General features: G+C 48.7%; 1 pseudogene; it reads right to left on the bottom strand.

Annotated features, from left to right (window-relative positions):
• Positions 1–227: 227 nt before the first annotated feature.
• Positions 228–2,249, bottom strand: LOC146425723 (uncharacterized; annotated as a pseudogene).
• Positions 2,250–25,847: the final 23,598 nt, after the last annotated feature.

Genomic DNA, 25,847 nt, shown 5'->3' with positions numbered 1-25,847 from the left:
GGAGGGGTGGAACCAGGCCTCTGCGTTTACCGAAAGTGTCTCTATGGCTACTGAGAGACCACTCCAGCCAGCACTGCTCTGGTGCTGTACAGAAAGGCCCTTCTCACACCCATGCCGGTGTAAGGCACAGATTCTCACTCACCCACGGAGTTGGATAACTCGTGCGTCACCAAAGACAAAGAACTCAGAGCGCTCAGTCAGCTGAGGGTTTATTCTGTCAGTCCAGGGGTTTATTCTGAAGGGTTCCAGGGTGAAAGAGGGCGAGAGACCCCAGCCGTCTACATTTAAAGGGATGGCTGGAGGGTCAGGGGAGAGGAGGCGGGGGGAACACCATAACCAATGGGAAGAAGGAAGGGATGGAATCAGGGGTTAGGTTACAGCTGGGGGGATTTACATAATTTGGGGAGAGACCATCATGTTCTCCAGGGGGGAGACTAAGATGCCTCCCACCAGTGAAGCCTTGTGGTACTGGAACCACTCAGCTCCCCAGCAGTTCCTGAGGTGGTATTATCCACCCCAACAACTCCCCCTTCTTTATTTAAAGGAAAGGCCTCTCCTACTTGCTTAGTTAAACACTTCTTGAGGCAACCGAACAAGCTTAGAACAAGGAAAATTATTAGGATCACCCACAGTCCAGTTTTGACTAAGGATGTTAGCCATCCTTGAAGTCCCCATTGTCCGAAAAGATCGTCAATCCAGTCTGCTTCTTTTTCTGTCTTCAGTTCTTTGATTTGATCCTTTATTTTCTGTATCGTCGCGTGGATGCTCTGGCTATGAGATGACAGGTTAAAGCAACACAGTCTTTCGAATTTCTCACAGCCATGTCCATGGGCCAATAAAAGAAAATCGATGGCTGCTCTGTTTTGCAGTGTTGCATGCTTGGTGGTTTCTTCATCTTCAAGAAGTTGAGAGAGGGCACTCGAGGTTAGGTTAGCATGCTTTCCGAGCCAGCACTCAAGGTGGCTAAGTTCACCTAAGGCTTTTGCTGCTGCTACTCTAGGCAGGAAAAATGATGTAGCAATTCTTTTAGACAATGACCAATTGATAATTTCGCTATCACAATTAGGATCTAATTGTTGTATATTTCTTTTTTGGCGGGCCAATCGAGTATGGTTTCTCCAATGTAGAATTTGAGTTTTGTTGGGTGCTAGTACAGAAAGCTTGCCAAGAGTGCACGGTCCCCCTTGGAGCTGGGATGGGATTCCAGACCACGCCTGATTCCCGCAAATCAGGAACATACCTTTGGGCAGCACTTTGGGGTGTACAGATGACTCTGTTGGGATGACCTTTTTATCCTGACACCAATTACTGACAGAGTAAACCTTTCCCTGGGGTGTTGCGTTTCTACTATGACTTAATTTCTGGTGTTCTTACCAGGATAATGCCATCCCTCTTTTTGGGCTGAAGACAAACTTGAGGCAAAGGGTAGCCTGGGAGGACCCCAATAATAGTAATTCGTGGGGTTCCTCTGGTGCTGTTGCCAGCGTGCTTACCCATTTCTCCCAAGCTTCTTTCTGGGGGAGCACCTCGTTTGCAAAAGGCAGTTCATCTTTGTGGAGAGGGATCCCCACCAGGCATGATGAAAGTGGGTCACTGACGCTGCCCATAGACAGGCACATATGGTCTTGCTGGAGTGCTTTTGCCAATGTAACCCACATATTGGTCTTTGGCTGAGGGACAATCCATGCGACAACCTCTGGTGGTAACAGGATGCAGGAGGTCAGGAGAATGCAGAGGTAGGCAATTACAGGCATGGTGGTAAGAGAGGTATAGGTAGTCCATTTTTCTGTGGGATTTCAAGCAAAAATCATTAAAAGATGGTTTTCTGTTACTTCTTTCTTTTTCCCCTCTCATCCCCCCTTTTTTTTCATAAGACACAGGTAATAAGGTTGTGGGTTAGGGAAACACATGAGGGTAACAGATAAGGGATTTGTGGGTTTGGGGAACTGCTTGAAGGCGGCACAAATAGCTGTTCACGTGGCTGGAATCTTGCGCCGACGTCTTCTCCAAGCGGCACTGGTTTCTTTGTCTGGAGTTTCTTTGTCAGTGTCTGGTGTGTCATCTTTCGCCTGCTCAGGAGCTGTCGCTGACGGTCGGAGGTAGGGCTTTACATATTTTCCTGGTATCCACTTGGGTCCTGAAGGTGTGGAAACACAAGCATATCCCCTCCCCCATACAATTAGTGAAAAAGGGCCTGATATTTGATGGCTTTCTGGATCTTTGATTAACACTGGTGGTTGTTCTTTCAATTTGGCTTGGGTCGAATTGGAAAAATGCCGGAACACAGGGGAGTCAGGCTCTTCAAACGAATTGTTTAAGAAATTTATTGTAAAAAGGGCTTTGCAGAGTCTCATAATGGGAGAATTGAGTTCTGACCCTCCCCGCTGTTGGTCTAGGACCCTCTTAATTGTCTGGTGGGTCTTCTCAACTATGGATTGTCCTGTGGGGGAGTGGGGGATGCCTGTAATGTGTTTGATGCCCCATGAGCTAAAAAACTCTTGAAGTTTGTTAGAGATGTATGCTGGACCGTTGTCAGTTTTTATCTCAGCAGGAATGCTCAGGGTAGCAAAAGCAAGGAGAAAGTGCTTTATAACATCTCTTGCCTTTTCTCCTGCATGGGCAGATGCAAAAACAGCTCCAGAAAATGTGTCTACAGAAACGTGTACATATTTCAATCTGCTAAACTGGGGGACATGGGTTACATCTGTTTGCCAGACTTCACAGCTGCCTAGACCCCGGGGGTTAACCCCAGACCCTAATGATGGCACTTGGTAGCTCTGACAGCTAGGACAGGTTGCTACAATTGCCCTTGCTTGGTTACGAGGTAGTTTGAACATTCTCATCAGTGCTGGTACATTCTGATGGTAAAATTGGTGGCTCAGCTTTGCCTGAGCAAAGGTGTCTGGAATGTTAGGAGCTTTCACCGGCATAGCCAGAGCATCTGCCCTCCGATTCCCTTCAGCAACTGGTCCAGGGAGATCGGTGTGTGACCTCACATGCATCACATGGAACGGCTGCTTTCTGTGGGAAAGCAGAAAAACAAGTTTTGAGAGCAGTTTATATAATTTAGGATTTGACACTTCTTTTAGCCAGGCATGTTCTGCTCTGGCGACTACCCCAGCTACATAAGCTGAATCTGTTACCAGATTAATAGGTTCTTCGAACATCTCAAAAGCTCTAACAGCAGCCGCAAGCTGCGCAATTTGCGGTGAGCCTTCAATTATTTGGATATCGTGCTCCCACACTTGCGTTTTGGGATGTTTCTAAGTCACGACTGACATGGGATTTCCCGGAGCCATCTGTAAAAACAGTTAGAGCCTTGAGAGGGGTTCGACTTTGAAGTTCTTTTGGGGCCAAATGAAAAGCCGAATTGAATAATTTATGTTTTGGATGATGATTTGAAATCTTGCCTGGATAACTATCCAGAGCAACTTGAAGGTGTTCATTTGTTTGGAGTATGTTTGCTAAGGATTCATTTTCCAATGATGGATAGATGCAGGTGAAATCACACCCTGCAAGGGTACGGAGGCGTGCTCTGGCTCTCATAATTAGTTGGGCTACTTGTTCTTGTCGTGTTGTTATGGTTTTGAGCGGCTGATGTGGTAAGAAAATCCACTCTATTATAAGAAGTGGGTCTTTTTGTGCAGTGTCCCATTGAAAAATCAGTCCATACAGCCTAGGTGACTTACCCAGAACGATGAAATTAAAAGGCAACTCAGGACTTGTCCGATGGGCTTGGCGAGAAGACAGGGCAAGCTGTACCTTAGCGATGGATTCCCGGGCCTCCTCTGTGATGACTCGGCGTGAGTCCAGGTGGTCACAGCCTTTCAGGAGGTTAAACAGCGGAGCAAGGTCCTGCATAGTAATTCCCAGCAGAGGACGAATCCAGTTTATAGAGCCACACAGTTGGTGCAAGTCCCGGAGTGTCCTTGGGTTGTCTTTGATGGTGAGCTGCTGGGGTACGATGGTCCGTTCGCTGATGCGGAGTCCCAGGTAGGTCCATGGGCAGGTACGCTGAATCTTTTCCTGCTGGATCTCAAACCCTGCTTTCTCAATGGCTTGAATAGTTTTTTCTAGAGTTAAGTTCAGGTATTTATCATTTGGTGCACAAATCAACACATCATCTATGTAGTGGAGAATGATAGAACGTGCAAACTCTTTGCGGATAGGGGACAGGACGCGAGCCACGTACCATTGGCAAATAGTTGGAGAATGTTTCATACCCTGGGGTAACACACACCAGTGGTATCTGCGTTGGGGGGCTTCCTGGTTTAGGGATGGCATGGAGAAAGCAAACCGAGGGGCATCACTTGGGTGTAGAGGGATTGTGAAGAAACAGTTCTTAATGTCAATGACAGCAAGCTTCTAATTCTTAGGAAGCATTGAGGGTGAGGGCAGGCCAGGCTGTAGGGGTCCCATATCTTCAATGACTTCATTGATTTTCCTGAGGTCTTGGAGGAGCCTCCATTTGTCTTTTCCAGGTTTCCGTATGACAAAGACAGGGGAGTTCCAAGGGCTATTAGATGGTACAATGTGACCCTTGGCAAGCTGTTCTTCTGCTAGGGATTCTAAAGCGCTGAGCTTCTCTTTGCATAGGGGCCACTGGGTCACCCAGACTGGGTCGTTTGTCTTCCAGGTAAGGGGCGGGGTGGAGCGCATCCCAGTGGCCCCAACTAGAAATCCTGAGATGGAGGTGGGATTACTAGCTGAGTCCCCCACTGGGTAAGGAGATCTCTGCCCCAGAGGGTAAAACCAGAGTCAATTACGTATGGGCTGATGGTGGCTGTGTGTCCTTCAGGGCTTTCTATGATGATATTATTTGTACTCCTCTGGGAAGTTGCTGACCCTCCTATGCCTGTGATTCTGCCGCCTGCTGGTTTGGTCTTCCAGTCCTGGGGCCATTCTGCTCGAGAAATGATGGTTACATCAGCCCCTGTGTCTACCATCCCCGTCAGGTAAGCAGTGGATTTATCATTGTGTAGTTTACAATGCATCATGGGCTTGTCTGCGCCTACAACTTCTGCCCACCATATGGAAGGTGTTCTGTGGCACCTGGGGTGGTTTTCAGGCAGTATGATAGCTTGTGCTACCACCTGACTCTTTGATAGAAACCAGGGAGTGTTGTTACAGGAGACAGAAATTTGTACTTGTCCACTGGAGTCTATTTTGTGCATCTCAGGTAAAATAAAAAGTTCAGGTGGACCATGCTTAGTGTCCCCGACTACTGGAATGTCCGCAGTCCTGTCAAAAGGTTTTTCAAAGCCCACATATATGTGTTGTTGACTTCCATTGCGGAAGTGGTGTGTATCAGTACTTACAAGACAGAGTCTCTTGTCTGTTCCGCTGTGTGGTGTGCAGTTATCATCCATGGCAGGGGTGGCAGGGCAGGGAGAGACGGCTGTAGAATTTGTGTTCTTGCGCGGAGCCGTGCCGCGCTTCACTGTCCATTTCCCTGGTCCTTCTGATGGTGATGCTGGCAGGGACAGCCTGGGGGCACAGCCTCAGTATTTTTGTTAGTATTTCTCTTAACACGCTTTGGTTCAGGGCAGTCTTTGGCAATGTGTTCAAAACTCCCACAATTATAACATCTCCGTGGAGGTTTCTGAGATGCCGCTAGTGTTTCTGCTACCCCTTTTGAAACTGCTTGGGCTATGGCTGCCTCAGGAGATGCTAATTTGGTGCAAGCCTCAATCATCTGGCCATAGCTAATGCACGCAGCAGCTCCTTTTGGGCTTCTGGATTCCCAACTTGCTTTTCAACTGACTCTTTTAGTCTATCGAAGAATTTTATAAAGGACTCATCGATAGTTTGTTTTATGGTGGAGAAATTTAGAGAGGGAGTGGAGTCCGAGGGAGTTGAGAGCAAAGCTCTGTCAGTTTCTCTTGATATCTTCTAAAATCAGTTCAGGCAATTGTCTCGCCTGATCCTGGGGTTTAACCAGGTTTCCTTCCCCGCAAAGATCATCTAGTGTTATGTGTGCCCTGTTGGGATCTCTGTGATATACCTGGAGGAGGTCTTTTAATTGTTTTCTCCAAGTTCTGTCCCACAGCATGTATTCTCCGGGTGACAGAAGGCATGCCATAAGATTTTTTATATCATGTGGAACTAACACATTTGCAGCAAAGGTAGCTTGGAGTAGATTTTTAAAGTAAGGGGAGTTACGTCCAAAATCTTTCCCCGCCTTGCACATCTCTTTTATTTGTGCATATGGGAGGGCATCCCAGCGGGGGTTTCCTCCAGCTCTATTATAATGGACAGGAGCAGCAGTGACAGAGATTTTGTTGGCTATTTCCCAGTGCCTCTCGTGTGCAGCTTGCCTGCGTATATCGAGCCACGGGTCCTCTTCAGAATCGCTGCTCTCCTCTCCCGAAGAGGAGCAAGCTGCTCGGGACCTGGCCCGGCGGGGCTGGCTCCTCTTCTGTCGCTGGCCGGCTCCGTTGCCGTGGGAACCGGGGAGGAGCGGGGCAGTAGGAGTAGAGCCGCAGGGGAGGGGGGCGTGAACGAGGGAGGGACTCGCGCCGGGATGGGAGCTCCCCACGGGGGGCAGGGCTGAGCCAGGGACGACACCCGACACCGCGGGGGGGAGTGGACCCGACGCAGGGATACCCGATGACGCAAGGGGCGGGGCCGACGCTAACCCAGGAGTTTTAGGCTGATATGAATCAGGCATGCCAGCTTGTTTCTCCACGTGGGCCGCGCCATATTGTCCCGCGGGGGGGGAGGGTAACGCGTGGTTTGTGCCGTCTCGCGAGAAACATGGAGTCGAGGTAGGGAGGTTTTAGGGAGCTGGGAAGAGGGTGAGGGACAGGCTCGAGCCGGGCTGGCCAAACCCTGCTGGAGCGGGGGATAGGGGAGAGAGCGCTTCTCCCCCCTGGGGTTCCGAGGGTTTGGGGACAGCGGGGGAGGGAACAGACACGGGGGAGGCAGCACAAGAGAGATCTGAATTTTTCGGCAGAACTGATTCAGTCTTAGCGTTCTTAACAGACTTATAAATCACTACAAACAAAGGGAGAAAATTAGCAACCATTTGATCCCCAGCCTGTGTGAGAACAGTTAGTTTCTCTCCGATCTTATCCCAGAAACTAAGAGACTGAACAGCAGCTACAGAAACATTTGGAAAGATGTTAAAAATCTAACGAACAAAACATTTTAAATTCCCCTTAGAAAACTGGGAATTATCTGTCTTGAGAGTAGTTTTAAGGGAGGTATAAAGCTCTGATTGGGGACGGGTTAACTTCCCACCCATATTCCCCAAATAAATTCTTCCCAACACCGAAAGAAAAAAATAAGGAAAAAAAACAAAAGAAGAATTCACCCCAGCAAAGCCTCACTTACCACCTCGAGGCTTCCGAGAGTGTAAAAAAAACTTTCGGCGTGGTTCTCTGGTGTTAGCTGATTTCTCCCGTCCAAGACAAACGGAGATTGGTCAGCTGCCTCTCTAAACAGATCTAATAAAACTCAAACCTGTTTTTCGAGGGAAGTAGCTGCTCTGATCGTGACATCTATGGCATAAAGCCTTCCGAGACACTTTCAGGGATTTTTTCAGGTCCCTGTTCGGGCGCCACTTAACGCGGAGAGGGAGGAGGGGTGGAACCAGGCCTCTGCGTTTACCGAAAGTGTCTCTATGGCTATTGAGAGATCACTCCAACCAGCACTGCTCTGGTGCTGTACAGAAAGGCCCTTCTCACACCCGTGCCGGTGTAAGGCACAGATTCTCACTCACCCACGGAGTTGGATAACTCGTGCATCACCAAAGACAAAGAACTCAGAGCGCTCAGTCAGCTGAGGGTTTATTCTGTCAGTCCAGGGGTTTATTCTGAAGGGTTCCAGGGTGAAAGAGGGCGAGAGACCCCAGCCGTCTACATTTAAAGGGATGGCTGGAGGGTCAGGGGAGAGGAGGCGGGGGGAACACCACAACCAATGGGGAGAAGGAAGGGATGGAATCAGGGGTTAGGTTACAGCTGGGGGGATTTACATAATTTGGGGAGGGACCATCGTGTTCTCCAGGGGGGAGACTAAGATGCCTCCCACCAGTGAAGCCTTGTGGTACTGGAACCACTCAGCTCCCCAGCAGTTCCTGAGGTGGTATTATCTACCCCAACAGTATTGGGCTCTGTCGAACCCCTGGAGACGCCGTAACGGCATGGGGTTTTCGCCCGCGTGACCCCCTGCAGTTCTGGGAATCGGTGAAGCAGGGTGCACTGGAGGCAGGGGACTGGGAACTTCTAGAGAAGATTGGATTGCCCAAACAGAGGGAGGGGTGCGAATCTGCTGTGGCAGGTTTGGATGGTGATGGCTTCCCTCAGGGGGACGCTCAGGCTTTTCCAGTGTATGTGCCTGGCCCAGATGCTATGGACACAAGGAACAGCCATTCCACCATCGCCTGGCGCATGACAAATGACCTGGCGACCAAGGTCGCGACATTCGGGGTGTCTTCTCCGGTAGTGATGCAAGTTCTTAGAATGATAGTGATTTGCTTGCTCCATTTGATATTATGTATCTGGCTCAGGTGCTGTTTCACCCCGTACAATACAGTGCCTTTGAGGACAATTGGAAAGCGCTGGTCGAGGATCAGCTGCGGAAAAATGTGTCTTTGCCTGCCGAGGACCCTAGGCGCATGGTTGGGGTTGATGTCCTCATGGGTAAGGGACCTTTCTCCAACCCCAACGTTCAAGCTGCCTGGGATCCTCGGATCCTGGAGCAAGCCCAACAGCTCGGTATGGGAGCCATTTTGAAAACAATTGAGATGGTTGCCCCACAAACACGGTATACGCAGATACGGCAGGGGCAATCTGAACTTTACATGTCATTTCTCGAGAAGCTGGCAGCAGCCTTGGAAAAGCAGGTTGATGATCCGTCCACGAGACAGATCTTGATGAAACACTTAGCAAGGGACAATGCCAATGATGAATGTAGAAGGATCATCAATGCCCTACTGGGGGATCCTTCTGTGCAGGAGATGATGCGAGCTTGCGCCAGGGTGCGGTCCGAAAATCAGGGAAAAGTCGCCTTGGCTGCATTTTTGTCCTCAGATCAGGGACCCGCTGATCAGGATAAAAAACAGCCCAAATCTGGGAACAAACGGAAATGGGTCAAATCTAAACAGAAAGATAATTCCGGGAAGAAGGGAAATTCAGGGACCGAGACTCCTCAGTGCAAGAGGTGTGGTAGGCCAGGTCACACTTCAGACTACTGCAGGTCACAGTACCATGTAGATGGTCGACCCCTGTCGGGAAACGTGATGAGGGGTGCAAAAAGGGGGATTTGCCCCCCATCACAACAGTTCCCCCAGAAACAAGGTGATGGCCCAGGCTTACCCGGTCAATGTGGAGGAGGCACCAAAGGCTCAGCCCGAGTCAATGCCTACACCGCAGCAACAGTCGTCTTAGAATCTGACAATGCCCACAGGGTTCCCTTGGAGGTGGATGGTTCCCTGGATCAGGGAACCAGTGCACTGCTTATGGCAGGGCCTGAGGCCACTAGCCAAGGAATCCTGGTTCTTCCAGAGTTCATAGATGCTGGTTTCAAGGGCCAAATTCACGCTACGGTTTCCACTCCTGATCCTCCTGTCACCATTCCTGCGCACACTTGTCTTGCTCACTTGTTGCCTTGTGAGTCTCCTGTTCCCAGGGTAGACCAGCAAGCTGGCGGAGGTGACGGCACTGAACTGCCAGGACTTCCGCAGGTCTACTGGGCTGCATCTATCTCCAATGAGTCGCCACAGATGACATGTACCCTCATCATGCCGAAAGCACGTCCACATCGAGGTCGAGTCCGAGGTTTGATCGATACAGGTGCTGATGCAACGATCCTTTCCGCCGCTTCGTGGCCTCCTACGTGGCCTTTGTGCCCAGTGGGACTGAATATCGCGGGGTTGGGGGGAACAACGCAGAGTCGATTGAGTAAGTGACCTGTGTTGGTGAAGGATCCAGAGGGACACACGGCCTCCATTCGGCCTTATGTCACTCCAGCTCCAGTGAACCTCTGGGGACGGGACGTGTTGGCAGCTTGGGGGGTGCGGATCACGACAAATTTTTGATAGGGGTCACTGTGTGCAAGGGCGCACCATATTCCACGCTGTCTTTACGATGGCTGAAAAAAACACCGATATGGGAACCACAGTGGCCCTTGCCGAAAGATAAATCAGTCGCCCTTTGTCAGCTGGTTCAGGAGCAACTGAAACAGGGACACATAGAACCTTCTACCAGTCCCTGGAATACCCCAGTTTTTGTGATTAAGAAAAAATCGGGGAAATGGAGACTGTTGCAAGATCTCCGGAAAGTCAATGCAGTGATGGAAAGTATGGGGAGTTTACAGCCTGGCATGCCTTCACCCACGATGATTCCCACTGAGTGGGAAATTTTGATCGTTGATTTGAAGGATTGCTTTTTTACAATCCCTTTGCACCCCAATGACAGACCAAAGTTTGCCTTTACTGTGCCTGCAATTAATAATGCGGAGCCTGTAAAGCGGTTTCAATGGAAAGTGTTACCTCAGGGCATGAAAAATAGCCCAACTATCTGTCAATGGTATGTCGCGCAGGCCTTATCCGGAATTCGTGAGCAGTTTCCTGAGGCACTCTGCTACCATTATATGGATGATATCCTGGTGGCAGCAGCCACCCAGGATGAGTTGCGGAGGTTACAGCCTCGACTGCTCGATGCCTTGCATTCCTATGGGTTGCAAGTTGCTCCGGAAAAGGTTCAACAACAGCCTCCTTGGAAATATTTGGGAGTCAAAATTTTGGATCGAACCATACAGCATCAAGAGGTGCAGTTCTCAGACACTATTAAGACTCTGAATGATGCCCAAAAATTGCTAGGCATCATCAACTGGTTACGCCCATATTTGGGACTGACCAACGCACAACTTTCCCCACTTTTTAATATTTTAAGGGGGGACTCTGACCTAAACTCACCTCGACAATTGACTCCCGAGGCACGACGAGTGCTGAACGAAGTGCAGCAAGCTGTTTCCGCTCATCAGGTTTATCGAGTGGATCCCTCTACTGATATCACTGTTTTCATTACTGCTCCAGACCTCCAACCTATGGGTATCATTGGCCACTGGAACAAACAATGGGATGATCCTTTGCACATCCTGGAATGGGTCTTTTTGCCCCATCAGCCAAAAAGGACAGCACCCACATTGTTTGAATTGATAGCCTGCCTGATAATTAAATGCCGATATCGGTGTTTACAATTGATGGCGGCTGATCCCGCAACGATTGTTGTCCCAGTACCACGGGACAATTTCGAATGGAGTCTTGCTAATAGCACTCCTTTGCAAAGTGCACTGCAAAATTTCTCAGGGCAGATTGCTTATCATCTGCCCAGTCACAAAATGCTGCAGCTGGCAAATTCAGTCAATCTCATGTTGCGGCCAAAGAACAGCCGGGTGCCGGTCCATGGACCCACCGTCTTTACGGACGGTTCTGGGAGAACAGGAAAGGCCATTGTTACCTGGAAGGAAGGAGCTGAGTGGCAGGTGCTGAAAGGCCAGGAGACAGGCTCTGCTCAACTGGTTGAATTGAAGGCAGTTGCCATGGCTTTTCAGCGGTTCTCTCAGGTGCCTTTGAATTTGGTCACCGACTCTGCTTATGTAGCAGACATAACCAAACGTTTGGATTGTTCACTTCTAAAAGAAGTCAATAACACGACTCTGTTTTCGCTATTGCGAACCCTGTGGAAGGCGATTCAGGCTCGAGTGCATCCATATTATATTCTGCACATTCGAAGCCACACCAATTTACCAGGCTTTTTAACAGAAGGCAATGCCAGGGCTGACATGTTAGCCAACCCTGCATGGGTGGCACCTCAGCCTGACAAAATTGCACAAGCCAAGGCATCGCACAATTTCTTTCATCAGAGTGCACATACCCTGCAGAAGCAGTTTCAATTGACGCCAACTGAGGCTCGTGACATTGTCAGTGCTTGTGCTGACTGCCACGGACTCGCTGCACCTCTGCCATCGGGGGTGAACCCCAGAGGTCTAAAGGCCTTGCAGCTGTGGCAGACGGATGTGACACACATTCCAGAATTTGGCCGAGTCAAGTATGTGCATGTGTCTATTGACACTTTCTCCTCAGCTATGTGGGCGACTGCCCATACTGGAGAAAAAAGTCGCGATGCCATTGCCCATTGGAAATTAGCCTTCTCAGTCCTGGGAGTGCCAGCCACTGTGAAAACCAACAATGGTCCTGCCTACGCCTCACAGAAGACGCGGCAGTTTTTGCACCTATGGGGTGTAGACCATACGTTTGGTATTCCGCATTCTCCTACTGGCCAAGCCATTGTGGAACGCGCTCATGGTACTCTGAAGCGCGTCTTGGAACGGCAAAAAGGGGGAATGCATGGGGAAACACCACAGAGTCGATTGGAGAAAGCTTTGTACACAATTTATCATCTTACGGTGCCACCAAACTCGAATAATCCTGTGATTTTGAACCACTTTCTTTCATTGCAGTCATCAGGCGAGTTGCGTTTGCCCCGGGCGAAGGTATGGGTACGGAACCTACTTACTAACACCTGGGAAGGCCCTCATGAGCTTATTGCTTGGGGTCGAGGGTATGCTTGCGTCTCCACAGATACTGGGATACGATGGCTGCCTGCAAAATGCGTCCGCCCTGACCTGCGGCTCCCGAGACAGAACCAGCAACCTCAAAATAACAACCAGAATGCCGAACACCAACCGAATGATCCTTCTGATGATGACCAAGAAGCCGGTCCATCCACAAGCAGAGACTGAAACTCATTCATGGAGTCAGAAAGCAAGGACTTTGAAAGCATGTTTTGTTGAATTACAGATTTATATGTAGATTTAGTTTTTATATATACTTTATCTAGGGTATTGCATGGGGCCTCTTTGACCATCTTAATCAGCATCAGGTTCGGGTTCTGTTTGGTGGCTGGCCACCTCCGAACAGACCCCTTGAGTTTCAACCAGGCTCTGTTTGGTAACTGGCCATTACCAAACAGATCCTTCATGCTGATCCACTGGGGTTCACAAGCAATGCCTTCTGTTCTTAAACAAAAAGGGGGGGCTGTGGCTAGCACAGGTTTTTCCCACAAGAATTCTTCTTGTGTTTTATAAATAAAGATAAAGTTTGGATGTTATTGGAACAGTGTCCCAGAACTTGGACAGTGCAGGCCTGGCCAATCAGGCCTGGGGGAAGGCTTCTGACTGACCAATCTGGGTGACTTTTGAGAACTCTATATATGTGATGAAATCAAAACAATAAAGGTCATTCCTTCTTGCCACTGAGAACTGGTGCCTTCATTACTCTGCTAGCTGCTCAACAGCGACACTCCCCCAATTTGGTGTCATTACAAACTTGCTGAGAGTGCACTCCATCCCATTGTCCAGATCATTAATGAAGACATTAAACACCAGTATCGGTCCCAAGTACTGATCCCTGAGGGACCCCACTAGTTACTGGCCCCTAGCTGGGCTTTGTACCACCAATCACAATTCTTTGAGCTCAGCAGTCCAGCTGATTTTCCATCTACCTTATCACACCCATATCCCAACAATTTAGAGATAAGACTATAGGAGACTGCATCAAAGGCCTTGCTAAAATCAAGGTATACAACATCCACTGCCTTCTGCTCTTCCACAGTGCCAGTCACTTCATTACAGAAAGCAACGAAATTGGTCAGGCTTGATTTGCCCTTGCTAAAACCACGTTGGCTGCTCTCAATCACCTTCTTATCTTTCATCTCTTTAGAAATGGCTTCTAAGAGGATTTGCTCCATAATCTTCCTGGGAAAAGAGGGTAAGGCTGACCAGCCTGTAGTTCTCTGGATCCTCTTTCTTGTCCTTCTTGAAAATGGGAGTGATGTTTGCCCTGTTCCAGCCATCAGGAACCTCCCCCAATTGCCATAGCCTTTCAAATATGATAGACAGTGGCCTCCAAATGATATTGGCCAGCTCCTTCAGCATGCCTGGATGCATCCCATCTGGTCCCATAGACCCATATACATCCAATTGGCTTAAGTGTTCCCTAACTCTTTCTTCCCATACTGTGCTACTATTTCACTCCCCCCAAGTGTGCTAGCTGGTTCAGGACCCGAGAGCAGGCCTTACCAGTAAAAACTGAAGCAAAAAACAGCATTGAGTAACTTGGATTTCATTATGTCCTTGATCACTGGGTCCCTTGCCCCACTGAGCAATGGGCACACTGTGAAGAAAAGTACAAACTTAGGTCACTTAATAGGATGAACCTTACCCTAGTTTCAGTGAGCTTTCCAAGAACTTAAGGAGGGAAGACATTGAAGCACGAAAGCTCAGCTAGTTAGGACAACCTTGCCTGACAATAAACCCGTGGAAACCGGTTCTGAGCGCGTAACAGAAAAAAGATTAAAACCAGCCCAGACCATTGTCTCTCATCACACAACCACATGAAGGATCGGCCCACTGTAGATAAGCTTAGGACTGTAATTGGGTGATAGTCCACCTGTATATTCTATATAACCTGTGTGTTACTTATGATCAGGGCCCCTCAGAACTAGGCTGGGCCACTGCATGCTCATTGCAGTAAAGTATTTCCTTTTGCAATTCTATACTTAAGGGTGTCTGCATCTCCTTTGTTTGGCAATAAAGAATCCCGTGACAGTTTTGGCACCCTAGAAGGGACTTTGACAACTCACTTGACTACACCAGCCACTACAATCCCCTGCGAGTCAACTACCCACTGATGGCAAAAGGTGAGTTCACCTGGGGAACTTGAGCACAGGGGGTACATTTGGACAGATGTTTTTTTGCAGCAAGGAGGTGAGAGTTAATAATAATGAGGACCAGACACAGTATAGTGAAAGGGTCACCTTTAGGTGAATCGCTAACAAGTTGGGTGAAAATAGATGGAAGCCAGGGGTTATCTAAGAAAAGAGCACTGGAACTAGCATCAGGATACCTGGCCCACAATTGACCGACAATTGGTGGAATTGCAAGCCAACGGCGGCCTGAGGTGGGCAGTTTTGATCATGATAGGCTGTATTTTTTTGCGGCTCGAATTGGAGGAACAGTTCCCAGGGCAAATGCATTATTGGTATATTCGAAATAATTATGTCTGGCAATGGAAACTTCCCCCTCCAAAAGGGAACCAATTTCAAGGTTCTTGTCTGAATGGGGAATTTGTTCAAACCTCTCCCCTGAAATCCCCTTCTACACCCATTAATGCTCCTCCTTCCCCTGTAATGTTGCAGAAAAGAGAGTCCAGGATCCGGGCAGGGGTAATTGTTGGGGTGGGTGATACCATCTCAGGAACTGCTGAGGAGCTGAGGGGTTCCAACACAGCAGAACTCCACTGGTGGAAGCCATCTTAGCCTCCCCCCTGGAGAACATGATGGTTCCTCCCCAAATTATGTAAATCCCCCCAGCTGTAACCTAACCCTTGATCCCATGCCTTCCTCCTCCCATTGGTTGTGGTGTTCCCCCCGCCTCCTCTCCCCTGACCCTCCAGCCGCCCCTTTAAATGTAGACGGCTGGGGTGTCTCGTCCTCTTTTCACGCTGGAACCCTTCAGAATAAACCTCTGGAACCTCCGGCTGACTGAGCGCTCTGAATTCTTTGTCTCTGGTAACGCACGAGTTATCCAACTCCGTGGGTGAGTGAGAATATGTGCCTTACACCGGCACGGGTGTGAGAAGGGCTTTTCTGTACAGCACCAGGCAGTGCTGGCTGGAGTGATCTCTCGAAAGCCATAGAGACACTTTCGGTAAACGCAGAGGCCTGGTTCCACCCCTCCTCCCCCTCCGCGTTAGGTAATGAGAGCATAGAAGCATCCATGCTGGTACTCAGGGAATCTGCAAATGTGTGTGTGCATGTGTGCTTTCATAAGGGAATTTATATCCCTTCTAGCTCTCTGTGTTTATGTTTTATTTGAATCCTAATTTGTGTGTGGTGTTGACAACAACACCTTGTCTGTGGCAATCTGTGTGACTGGCTGTATGAATGTCCTATATATGTCCTCTGTGTGTGTGTGTGTGTGTGATGCTTGCTCAGCTTCACTGCTGGTTGAGCCTGCTGATGCCTGATAGTTTTTGTCCTTTCTTTTTATACCCTTTTTATACATTCTTATACCCTTTCCCCTTCCTTGTACCCTTCACAAACACTCCTTGTACCTTAGCTCTACATGTTTATAACTCTTGTAGTCTGATATTTAGCTTAGTTTGGGGGTTCTCCAGGGGAGGAAGACGAAACATAACTATCTCAAAACTAAAGGCTCCAACCTTGAATGGAGCCTCCTCTCTGGAACGTGTTTTTGTAAACTAAGCTGCAGTCTCACTTGGGTGGGGGGGGGTGTAATTAGAAGAGGGGGACAATTACTTCATTTGTTAAGTTTCTTATTAGGGGATTTTAGGTAGATATGCTAATTTGTGAGGTCCATAAAACTGTATACATGTTGTACACGGGGTGTGCTCCTCGGCGTGTTTTCCACCTTTGACAAGGGTGCACCTGGGATCCTATTAAAACCAAGGTAATACCCTTTTTTCCCTATACTGCTGTGTCTGCCTCTTATTTTTACCAGCTTTAAGGCATCACTGCAAGCGGGAAAGCAACAGCTGAGTCCCTCAGCCTGGGCAGAGACTCTGAATTCCCTGGGCTGGGATCCAGCAGCTGGGACGGAGAGTTCTGGCCATGGCTGCTGGAGGAGGCAGCTGCGCTCCTAACATCCTGTCTTGCATGGGAGACAGGAGTTTTATGTGTTTTTGCAGTTTGACAGACTTTAAGATAGCTAGTTCCCCAAGACTTAGTCCCGTTCGCAAGATTCTTTGATATTTGGCCGATTTGTCTAAAAATACCATTTATTAGACACAGAAAATAACAAACATACAAACATAGAACAGATTGACACACATAAACACACAATGAATGCATAATTGCAACACTATAATAGTTAAAAATGCAATTATGGGGTAAAACCTTGCTTGAACTATAAAAATAGTTAAAAATGCAAGTAATGCTTGCTTAAACTATAATGCAAGTTAAGAAATGCTTGCTTGAGCTAGCTGAAATGCAAGTTAAGAAAGGTACCTATAAATTAGCCGGAATAATACAATCTAGGAAACTCAATGATCTTACCAAATCCAATTTTTGGAGCTGGAATACATTAAGACTTCCTCACTCAATCCCAGGGAAGTAACCACAGGGCTGCATCCAGACCCTGGGGAGAAGACTTTACTTCACGCTCCAATGTCCATGTAGAAAGCTTCTACCTTTCTGAGATTTCGTGAGCTTTTTATAGGATAAAAGTGTATATTTGTAGTCACTAAAAATTTCTCACATTCTCTCTACATTCCACAGGGGAGTGTCTTTTCAGACTTTCAGTCGCCAGCGCCAGGTAGCTGCCGACTAGGCTATCAACCTAAATCTGAGCCATCCATTTCCTGGGACCGATCAGGGAGAGAGAGACGGGGGAGGGGGGAGCATCCTGCCACACATCCCTTAACATTTTCATAGCCTTCACTCGATCTTGTTGAGTTGTGAGTACTCCCGAGATTACACATATGTTACTCTTATGTGGAGTACTGATCCTTTGCTAATGTGCCTACAGTGTTAAATTTGCAACCAACTTTCTAGAGCTTTATGCAAGTACGCAAACAGGACCTGTGCTCCTAAATCCTTGGGTTAATTGGAACAATTGGACTGAAAATATGTTTACAGACTATTAGAAGGACAATAGGATGTATAAATGGCTCAAACTGCAGGACTAGTGACAGGGATTTGTAGTTTGGGGGATGAAAAGAGAGGCTTACCAGAGTATGTACAAGACTTCCTGTAAGTAAGATTTTTCATTTTTACCTATCAAATCGATAATGATGTTGGCTATAAAGCAGGAAGAAACCCGAGAGAATCAGGCTAAGACTGAGCTTTCTACAGACTAAATTTCCAAATTTGTGAATAATCAGGTAGAAAAGGGAGATGCACAGCTGCAAAGAAAGAGCCTCATCTTGCAGAGATTTGAGCCTGATGGAACTAAATAATAGACCCAAGTAGTGCAGAGGAAATAATTGAACTGTAGAGGAACAAACATAACTCGACTTTGCCAGTAATATACCTAGTGGAAATGTAAATCCCTCATTAGACAAACACACTCCATCCTGCTTGTAAAAAAGAGGTGGCTGGACAGGACAACCCAGGGTCAGTCAGTCCAATTGTTAGTGATGCGAGAGGTCCTTGTCTCCAAGGATGCTCAGATAAGTCCCTGATACAAGGAGATACATTATTTTTTCCTCTCCTAAAGAGCTGGAACCCTTCTAGGGGTCCTTAAAAGAGCCACAACAATTTGGGCACAGGGATGAGTCAGGCAACAGTTTTGGTGCTGTCCTGCAGAACTATCCCCCACCCCTCCACCTTGAATGTAAGCGCTAAAGGCAGCCACAGCAAACGGGGTTCAGCACAGGGGAAGGGACTGAGATAATATTCAGACCCTCCTTCTGCCAGGGAGTTGGAAATACCAGGCTTATTCACCAAAGCAGCAGAAACTTTGATTTTAATGTTTCAGTTCAAACTGAATATGCTCTAAATTAACTACTCAGCCACCACCAGTTGAGATTAGGTATTTAAGGATGAAGAAGGTGGGGTCAACGAACTGAAACAGAGACACTCCCTAAAATTTCTGGGGAGGTGGGGTTCCTCAAACTCCTGTGATGTGCCCAGGGATTTTTCCCTAGGAGATATTCCTTAGAAAACAGTAAAGAAGAGATAGGGAGACATTCCTCTTGTTTCAAAAACTTCTCTCCCACACGGGTTTCAGACTACAGTTCACTTGATCACTTCATGCTAATTGTACTACAACTACTCAAGAGGTAGGAAATACCTTGCAGCGAACCTGGCTGGAGTGATCCACAGCTCCCTGCAAATCACAGACAAAACAGCTTTGGGAATACAGCAAAAAGAATAATAGATATAGAATCATAGAATCATTTAGGTTGGAAAAGACCTCCAAGATCATAGAATCCAACTGTTAACCTAACAGTACCAAGCCCACCACTAAACCATGCCCTTAAGCACCACGTCTACATGTGACCCTGTGGGGGATCCATGCTGCAGCAGATGTTCCTGATGTACCCCATAGAAAGGACTCATGCTGGAGCAGTTTGTGAAGAACTGCAGCCCGTGGGAAGGACCCACATTGGAAAAGTTAATAGAATCATTAAGGTTAGAAAAGACCTCTAAGATCATCAAGTCAGTCCAACCATTAACCTAACACCATCGTGTTCACCACTAAACCATGTCCCCAAGTGCCACATCCACACATCTTTTGAATACCTCCAGGGGTGGTAACTCCACCACTTTCCTGGGTAGTCATGAAGGACTGTATCTTGTGGGAGGGACCCTGCACTGGAGCAGGGGAAGAGCATGAGTGGGAAGGAGCTGCAGAAATAAAATGTTACGTACTGACCACAACCCTCATTCCCCATCACCTTGTGCCACTTGGGGGGAGGTGTAGAAGAGTCAGGAGTGAAGCTGAGCCTGGAAAGAAGGGAGGGATGGGGGGAAGGTATTTTTAGATTTATTCTTGTTTCTCCTTGTCCTGCTCTGTTTAATTAGGAATAAATTAAATTAAACTTCCCCAAGTCGAGTCTGTTTTGCCTGTGATGGTAATTAGTAAATAATCTCCCTGTCTTTATTTGTACTCGCAAGCTTTTCATCGTATTTCCTCCCCCATCCTGTTGATGGAGGGGGAGTTATAGAGTCGCTTGGCCAGCCAAGGTTGACCCACCACAGCAACTCTCTCTCTTTCCCAGACTGTCACTCTGTCTCCCGCTGCATGCATAACTCTCTCGGTCCTGCCCTCCTCCCCCTTCCTCTCTCTGCCTCAGTCTCCAGGCTTGCCCCCTGTCTTTCTCTCCACATGCTCCTCTCCCTCTCTCCTCCTGTGGCACTTTCCCCCTCTGTCCACCTTTGTCTCTTTCTGCGCTCCCATCTCGTTCTCTCGTCTTGACTTTCTCTCTCTCTCCCTCCCTCTCTGCCTGCCTCTGTGTGTCTTTCTCTCTGCCTAGCTCTTTTATTTTGTCTCTCTCCCTCTTTCCCTCTGTCTCTTCCAGCTTTTCTCTCCCCCTCCCCTCTGCCTACCTCTCTTTCTCTACCTCCTTGCCTCTCTCTCATGGCATCCCTGCCAGGCTCTCTGTCTCACTGCCTACCTGCCTCCCTATCTCTCTGCCAACCTGCCTCTTTTCTGTCTGCCTCTCTTTCCCCCTGCACGTGTGTCTTTCTCTGCCTGTCCCTGTCTGCCAGCCTGCCTCTCTCTCTGCTGGCCCACCTTTCAGTCTCTCTTCCTGCTTTCCTCTCTCCCTGTTGTCACATAAAAATTTAGGAAAGAGAGACCCTCTTGCTTTCTGGGTTATCAGCAGATAGGCCCAAGGACAGCTAGATCTTTCCCTTCTTAGTCAGTATATTATCAGTGTGTCCAAGTCTCTGTGAGACATTCACAGATAATATTTTAGAGTAACCAATTCAGCACTATAAGTCTGGTCACATTTGCGATCCCAGATGCACAAATAGTGTGGGTTACACTATAAGTCTGGGAGCATTCAGTAAGAGTCCAGATTCACAAATAGTGCAATGTATTGATGTAACAGAATAAGGTTCAGAAATTTCTGTTGATAAATACACTGATATCAGAAAGCATAAGTAATAGTATTACCACAAATAAAGCTTATCCAATAGGCATCCCTATGGGGGAGGAGATGGGTACAGTCCGTCAACCATCCCAGGATACAAAGGTGGAGTCTCCTCTGACCTCCCTCCCCTCTTAAGATATATTTATATTGTTTTCTTTGAGGGTGGTGAAAATATAAGTTTCAGTTGATTTCATTTCATGATTAGGTAGAATTTGGGTGACTTCAGTCATACATGTTGTAAGGGTCGGTTAAAGAATCGAGTTCTGTCTCAGCATTTCTCATCAGAAACCACAGGTGCAGGACTTACGAAAACGGCCAAAGCTCGTACGGAACGAAGGCTTTGCGCCTGTCTCCAAGTCCCTACTATTGTGAAAGATCCATGAAGCAAGACGGGACCACAGACCCATAGACGCCCTGCTGCCCACTATTGTGAAAGATCCATGGAGCAAAATGGGAAAATTAATGATGGGACTTACCACAGACCCATACCCCAACAAAGCATGCGCAAAGACCGGTTCATCCGAAGGTAAAAGTGATGATGACTGTCAGCCTTCCTCAAAGACCCCAAGTCGACTACCGCCGCTAGGAGGAGCGCATGCACAAGGAGAAGGGACCTGCCTCCAAAGCCGACCACGCCTCAGACACTCCTCTCTTGGCATGTGTGGCCTGCCAGGTGGAGTTTGGCATATCTCCACAAGATTGAGGTGGAGCAAAGGTGGGTCGCAAGGAGGAACCAGGTGTATTGACTAGCATAAAAGACAGCTCTGGAACAGCTGAATTTTGAAGATCTTCCCTGTTGCAGTGTGCTAATAGGATTTTTTGTATATTGATGCTGTTCCAGAGATTTCTCCCTAGCAGAAGCCTGTACCATCCCATGCTGTAAGCTTATTGGTGTACCCCTCTCCCCTCCCTGGCTCCTCCCCTCTGGCTTTCCCTGGTTGGCTCTTCTGAGTTAACTACGCCCCTCTTCCCTCTCCTGATAACCCTCTGCGAGAGCCTCCCTCGGGATTCGCCATCTCGGGTTTCCAGCACCCCGCATCCTCCCTTGCCTCTCCGCCCCTCTCCACCATCCTCTGACCCTCAACTGTGGACCTTAATAAATTCCCTGGAAATCTCAGATGGTGATCCTGCACTTCTTTCACCGCCATGCCTCCACAGTGACTCGCGTCCCCTGCAGCTCCACCGCCTGCCGCAGCCGCGTGCCTGCCTGGCGTGTTTCGGCTCCGGGCAGCCCCCCCCACATTGCGGCGTGCGGTGGCCGCTCCTGAATTGCGAGACTGCGCTGCTGCACTTCCACACCGTGAGATCACATTGATCGAAGACAGAGGCAGAGGAACGCCTCCTGGACCGGGACCCCCAGAGACGACGGATGTCTGTGGACCCGTGGTGGTAGCTATAAACCCCTTTTTCTTCCCTTTTCTCCCTATCTTTTCCTTTATTCTTTCTCTCTCTCTCTTTCTATTGCAAGCCGCTTTATGGGCACAATTAATAAAATTCCTGTTTGGATTGAAATTTAACTCCCTTGACTTGTTGAATTATTTGCTTTACTTTCTTTTTACACTCCGAAGTCATAACTGAAACGAACCATCACGTGTCCACTTATGAGTGGACTGTGACTCATGTAAAGCCTGTACAGGTTTTACTTCATTTTCATATGCAGGGGCATGAAAAGCAATATGTATTTTCAAGTTAATGAAAGTTCAGCTTCCGGTCACTGGTTGGGCCATTCCTTTGGCTTAGTTCCCATTAGCTGCATTGTTTAAAACAGAGCACGACCGCGACACCTCCGTGCCCCTCCATTCTTTGTTTTATTGCTCTCTCTCAGGGCAGTACACCAAGCTCTCTCGGTATTCCTGCTCCTAAGGTTTGCAGCCAGCTTTTTTTCTGGTGAATTATTGCCAACATGGGCACTCCTTGCTGAGCTTTGTCTTTCAGTATTTTTCCGCACCTGTCTACCTCTTTCTGTCCCTGCCCGCCTCTCTGTTTATCTCTCCTCCTCTCTGCCTGCTTGCCTCTCTGCCTGTCTTGCTGCCTGCCTGCCTCTCTCTCTCTGCTTCTCTCTGCCCCTCTCCATTTCTTCTTGCCCCTTCTCAGACTTCCTGACTTTCTTTCTTGGCCTGACTGCCTATCTCTTTCCCTGCCAGCCTCTCTTTCTCTCTGCTTCTCTCTCTGCCCGTCTCACTCACAGCTCTCTCCCCCTGCCCCACTCTCTCCCTTCCTCTCTCTCTCTCTTTCCCTGCCCACCTCTCTTTTTTTCTCTGCATCTGCTTCTCTGCCTGCCTTTCCCTCTGTCTTCCTGCCCCACTCACCCCATATCTCAGCCTCCTGGCTGGGATCTCTTTCTCTCTGCCTCCCTCTTCTTCTCCACCTGCCTCTCTTTTCCTCTCTGCCTGCCTCTTCTGGATGCCCGCCACTCAGTCTGCTTGCCTCTCTCTGCCTCTCTTACTGTCTACCTCTCACTCTCTCTCCCCGCCCTTCTGACTTCCTGCCTATCTCGGCTTGCCTGCCTCTGCTTCCTTCTGAGAAAGGAGTGGTCAAATAGATAACCCAAATCTATTTATACTTCAACCATCCTTATTTCTTTGATCTTTTGCCCCTTCCACCAGCACGGAGCCCATCCAGGGCTGAAGGCTGATAACAGTTCTGGCCTTGTGGATTCCCTTAATCTTATCAAGATAAAAGGGGGCAAAAGGAATCCTTTTGAAATTGAGCACAAGAAATCGCTAATAATATTAATGACTTATGAGAAGTAATTTGTATAACCACTCCTATCCTGGGGAATGTAATGAATATTCATGAATTTTACCTGTAACACTGTGCCTTTGGAGGTACTGAGGTGTGTGTGTTTTTGGCGGAGAGAATTCCCCACACATCCGATGCATCGAATAAAGCAAATACCCACTTCTCTGACTTGGTCTCTGAAGTGTCTCCAGGCTCGATTGGGACGAATCAAATTGGCACCCCAGATGGGACCCTAACTCTGCTCGGCTGCCGGATCCAGGGGTAAGCAGACCTCCCAGTCGCGACCCTGAATTTTCAGGGGGAGCTCAGCTGTCCTTTGGCTCATGGCGGGAGTAGACCAAGGACCATCTGCACCAAATTAAGGTATTTGCTACTTTTACAAAAGCAGAAATGCCTGCAGGTCCGGGGTACTAGTCCCCAAGGGTGGGTTGAGACTGGGTCTCCCGAAATTAGTCCCGGGCAAGGGGTTGGACCCTGCTATAGTGAAAGGTACCTTTTAAGGGTTTGGACCCCCCAGGGGTTGGACCCCACTGTACTGCACCATCATACTGCTATTTTTGTTCTGTCTGTCATTATAAACCGTTGATTTGGAGTATCTGGAGGGGGGCAGATTGTATTATTGAAGGGGAAAGATTTTGTCAGCTAATCGATTCCCTGTATTAACTGGGGAGTCTGCAAACTGATGAGCTTTACAAGTGCAACAAGGTCACTTCTTTTGGCTTTTGCACACCCTGTAGTAGTTGATTTATTTCTTCTTTATACCCCTTTTGTGCCTCCAATTCTCCTCTCCAGCCCGCTGCAGGGGGAGGGGAGAGAGAGTGAGCAGAGCGTGGTTTGGAGTGTTGCAGTGGGAACACTAAATTGGGGAACACCATTCCTAAACCGCGACAGGGTCATTGGTTGAGTCGCTGCAGGGGCCAAAAGTACCTGGGGAGACTAGAGAACGACCTCTGGGGTTCTGGAGTAGGGGGTATAAGGGATCTGAGGCCTGCTACACCCCAACTGAAAAAGAGATCCTGGCAGCTTATGAAGGGGTTTGAGCTGCTTCAGAAGTGATTGGCACCGAAGTACAGCTCCTCCTTGCATCCCGACTGCCAGTGCTGGGCTAGATGTTCAAAGGGAAAGTTCCTTCCACACATCATGCCACTGATGCCACGTGAAGTAAGTGGGTCACGCTGATCACACCTCGAGCTCAGATAGGAAACTCCAATCGCCCTGGAATCTTGGAAATCATCACAAATTGGCCCTGATGCCTGATGTTTTTTTGTCGGCGTGGTTCTACCTTGGATGAGGGGGCACCTGGGATCCTATTAAACCAAGGTAATACCCTTTTTCCCTATACTGCGGTGTCTGCGTCTTATTTTTACCAGCTTTTAAGGCATCAGTTCTGGCGAGCCAGCCAGGAGGAAAGGGGACCCCGAGTTCCGATTCTGGATCGAGAAACACCCCGCTGCACCCCCCACTTGCCGGCACTATACAGGAGGGAAGCGGCGGTCCCGGATTGCGAAAACCAGGGAGTTTCCGAAAAACCTACTGCAAAAACATAGCAGGAGAGGTAAGATCAAAGAAGAAGGGGTTTTACGGTTTTATTGCTTGCTAGCATCTGGGGGAGATCTCCAAGGGCGGGAGTGTGGCCAGGGGGGCCATAAAGAAGAGGTTTTTACAACCTACTCCGCTCCCGCGGGGGGGGGGCTGTGAGGAGAAGGGGACGCTCTTCGCTACTACTCACAGAGGCCCACACAGCGGCTCAGGGGGAGCTGTGGCCCAGGGTAGGGGGTGTAAGTTCGTCTACCAAGGGTGGTGGTTCGAATCTCGCCAGGGTCTCTAAGCCGCACGCGCGCACTCTTTTAAGCTTGCTTTCTTTACTCTGCTGGGGCGTGGGAACTGCGGGTTCGTTTCTCGCGCCAGACTCTAGGCTAAGTGCTTTCTTTCCGGCTGCTTCTTTTCTGTTCATAAGCGAAACATGGGTGGTGCGTCGTCTGCTAACCCAAAAATCCCACAGGATTCCCCACTGTGTCTGATCTTAAAAAACTGGCACGACCTAACAGGGAAAAGAACCCCTCTGAACACAGAGGAACTAACTAGGCTCTCGTTGTGGGTGTGGCCTGTGTTGAAACTGAGTGGGGGGGAGAAGTGGCCCCGTCTAGGTAGTTTGAACAACCAATTAATTACAGAATTACTGGCAGAGCTTTGGGTCCAGGGCAGGTTTGATGAGTTAAGGTATGCAGAGTTGTTTTCTATATTCCTGAATCAGGAAGAGGTGTACAAACAAATGAAAAAAGACTGCCTGCCTTGCAGGAAAGGATATCTTACCCCTTGTCGCTACAGCAGCCAGCCGGACCAGAGGAGGTGGGAGGAACCTGGCTCCCTCCTCCTCCGCTGCCACTGCCGGCAGCCCCCCTCCCTGCCCCAAGCCGATGCGGCGCTGGGGGTGGGGGATAGGTGGCCACCGCCAGCTCCCCCCCCCCACCACGGTGGG

The sequence above is a fragment of the Lichenostomus cassidix genome, chromosome W (genome assembly GCF_008360975.1).
Source record: "Lichenostomus cassidix isolate B80296 chromosome W, HeHo_3.0, whole genome shotgun sequence".
Lineage (NCBI taxonomy): Eukaryota > Metazoa > Chordata > Aves > Passeriformes > Meliphagidae > Lichenostomus > Lichenostomus cassidix.
The sequence above is the reverse complement of the archived record's forward strand: the minus strand, read 5'-3'. Positions and strand labels throughout refer to the sequence as shown.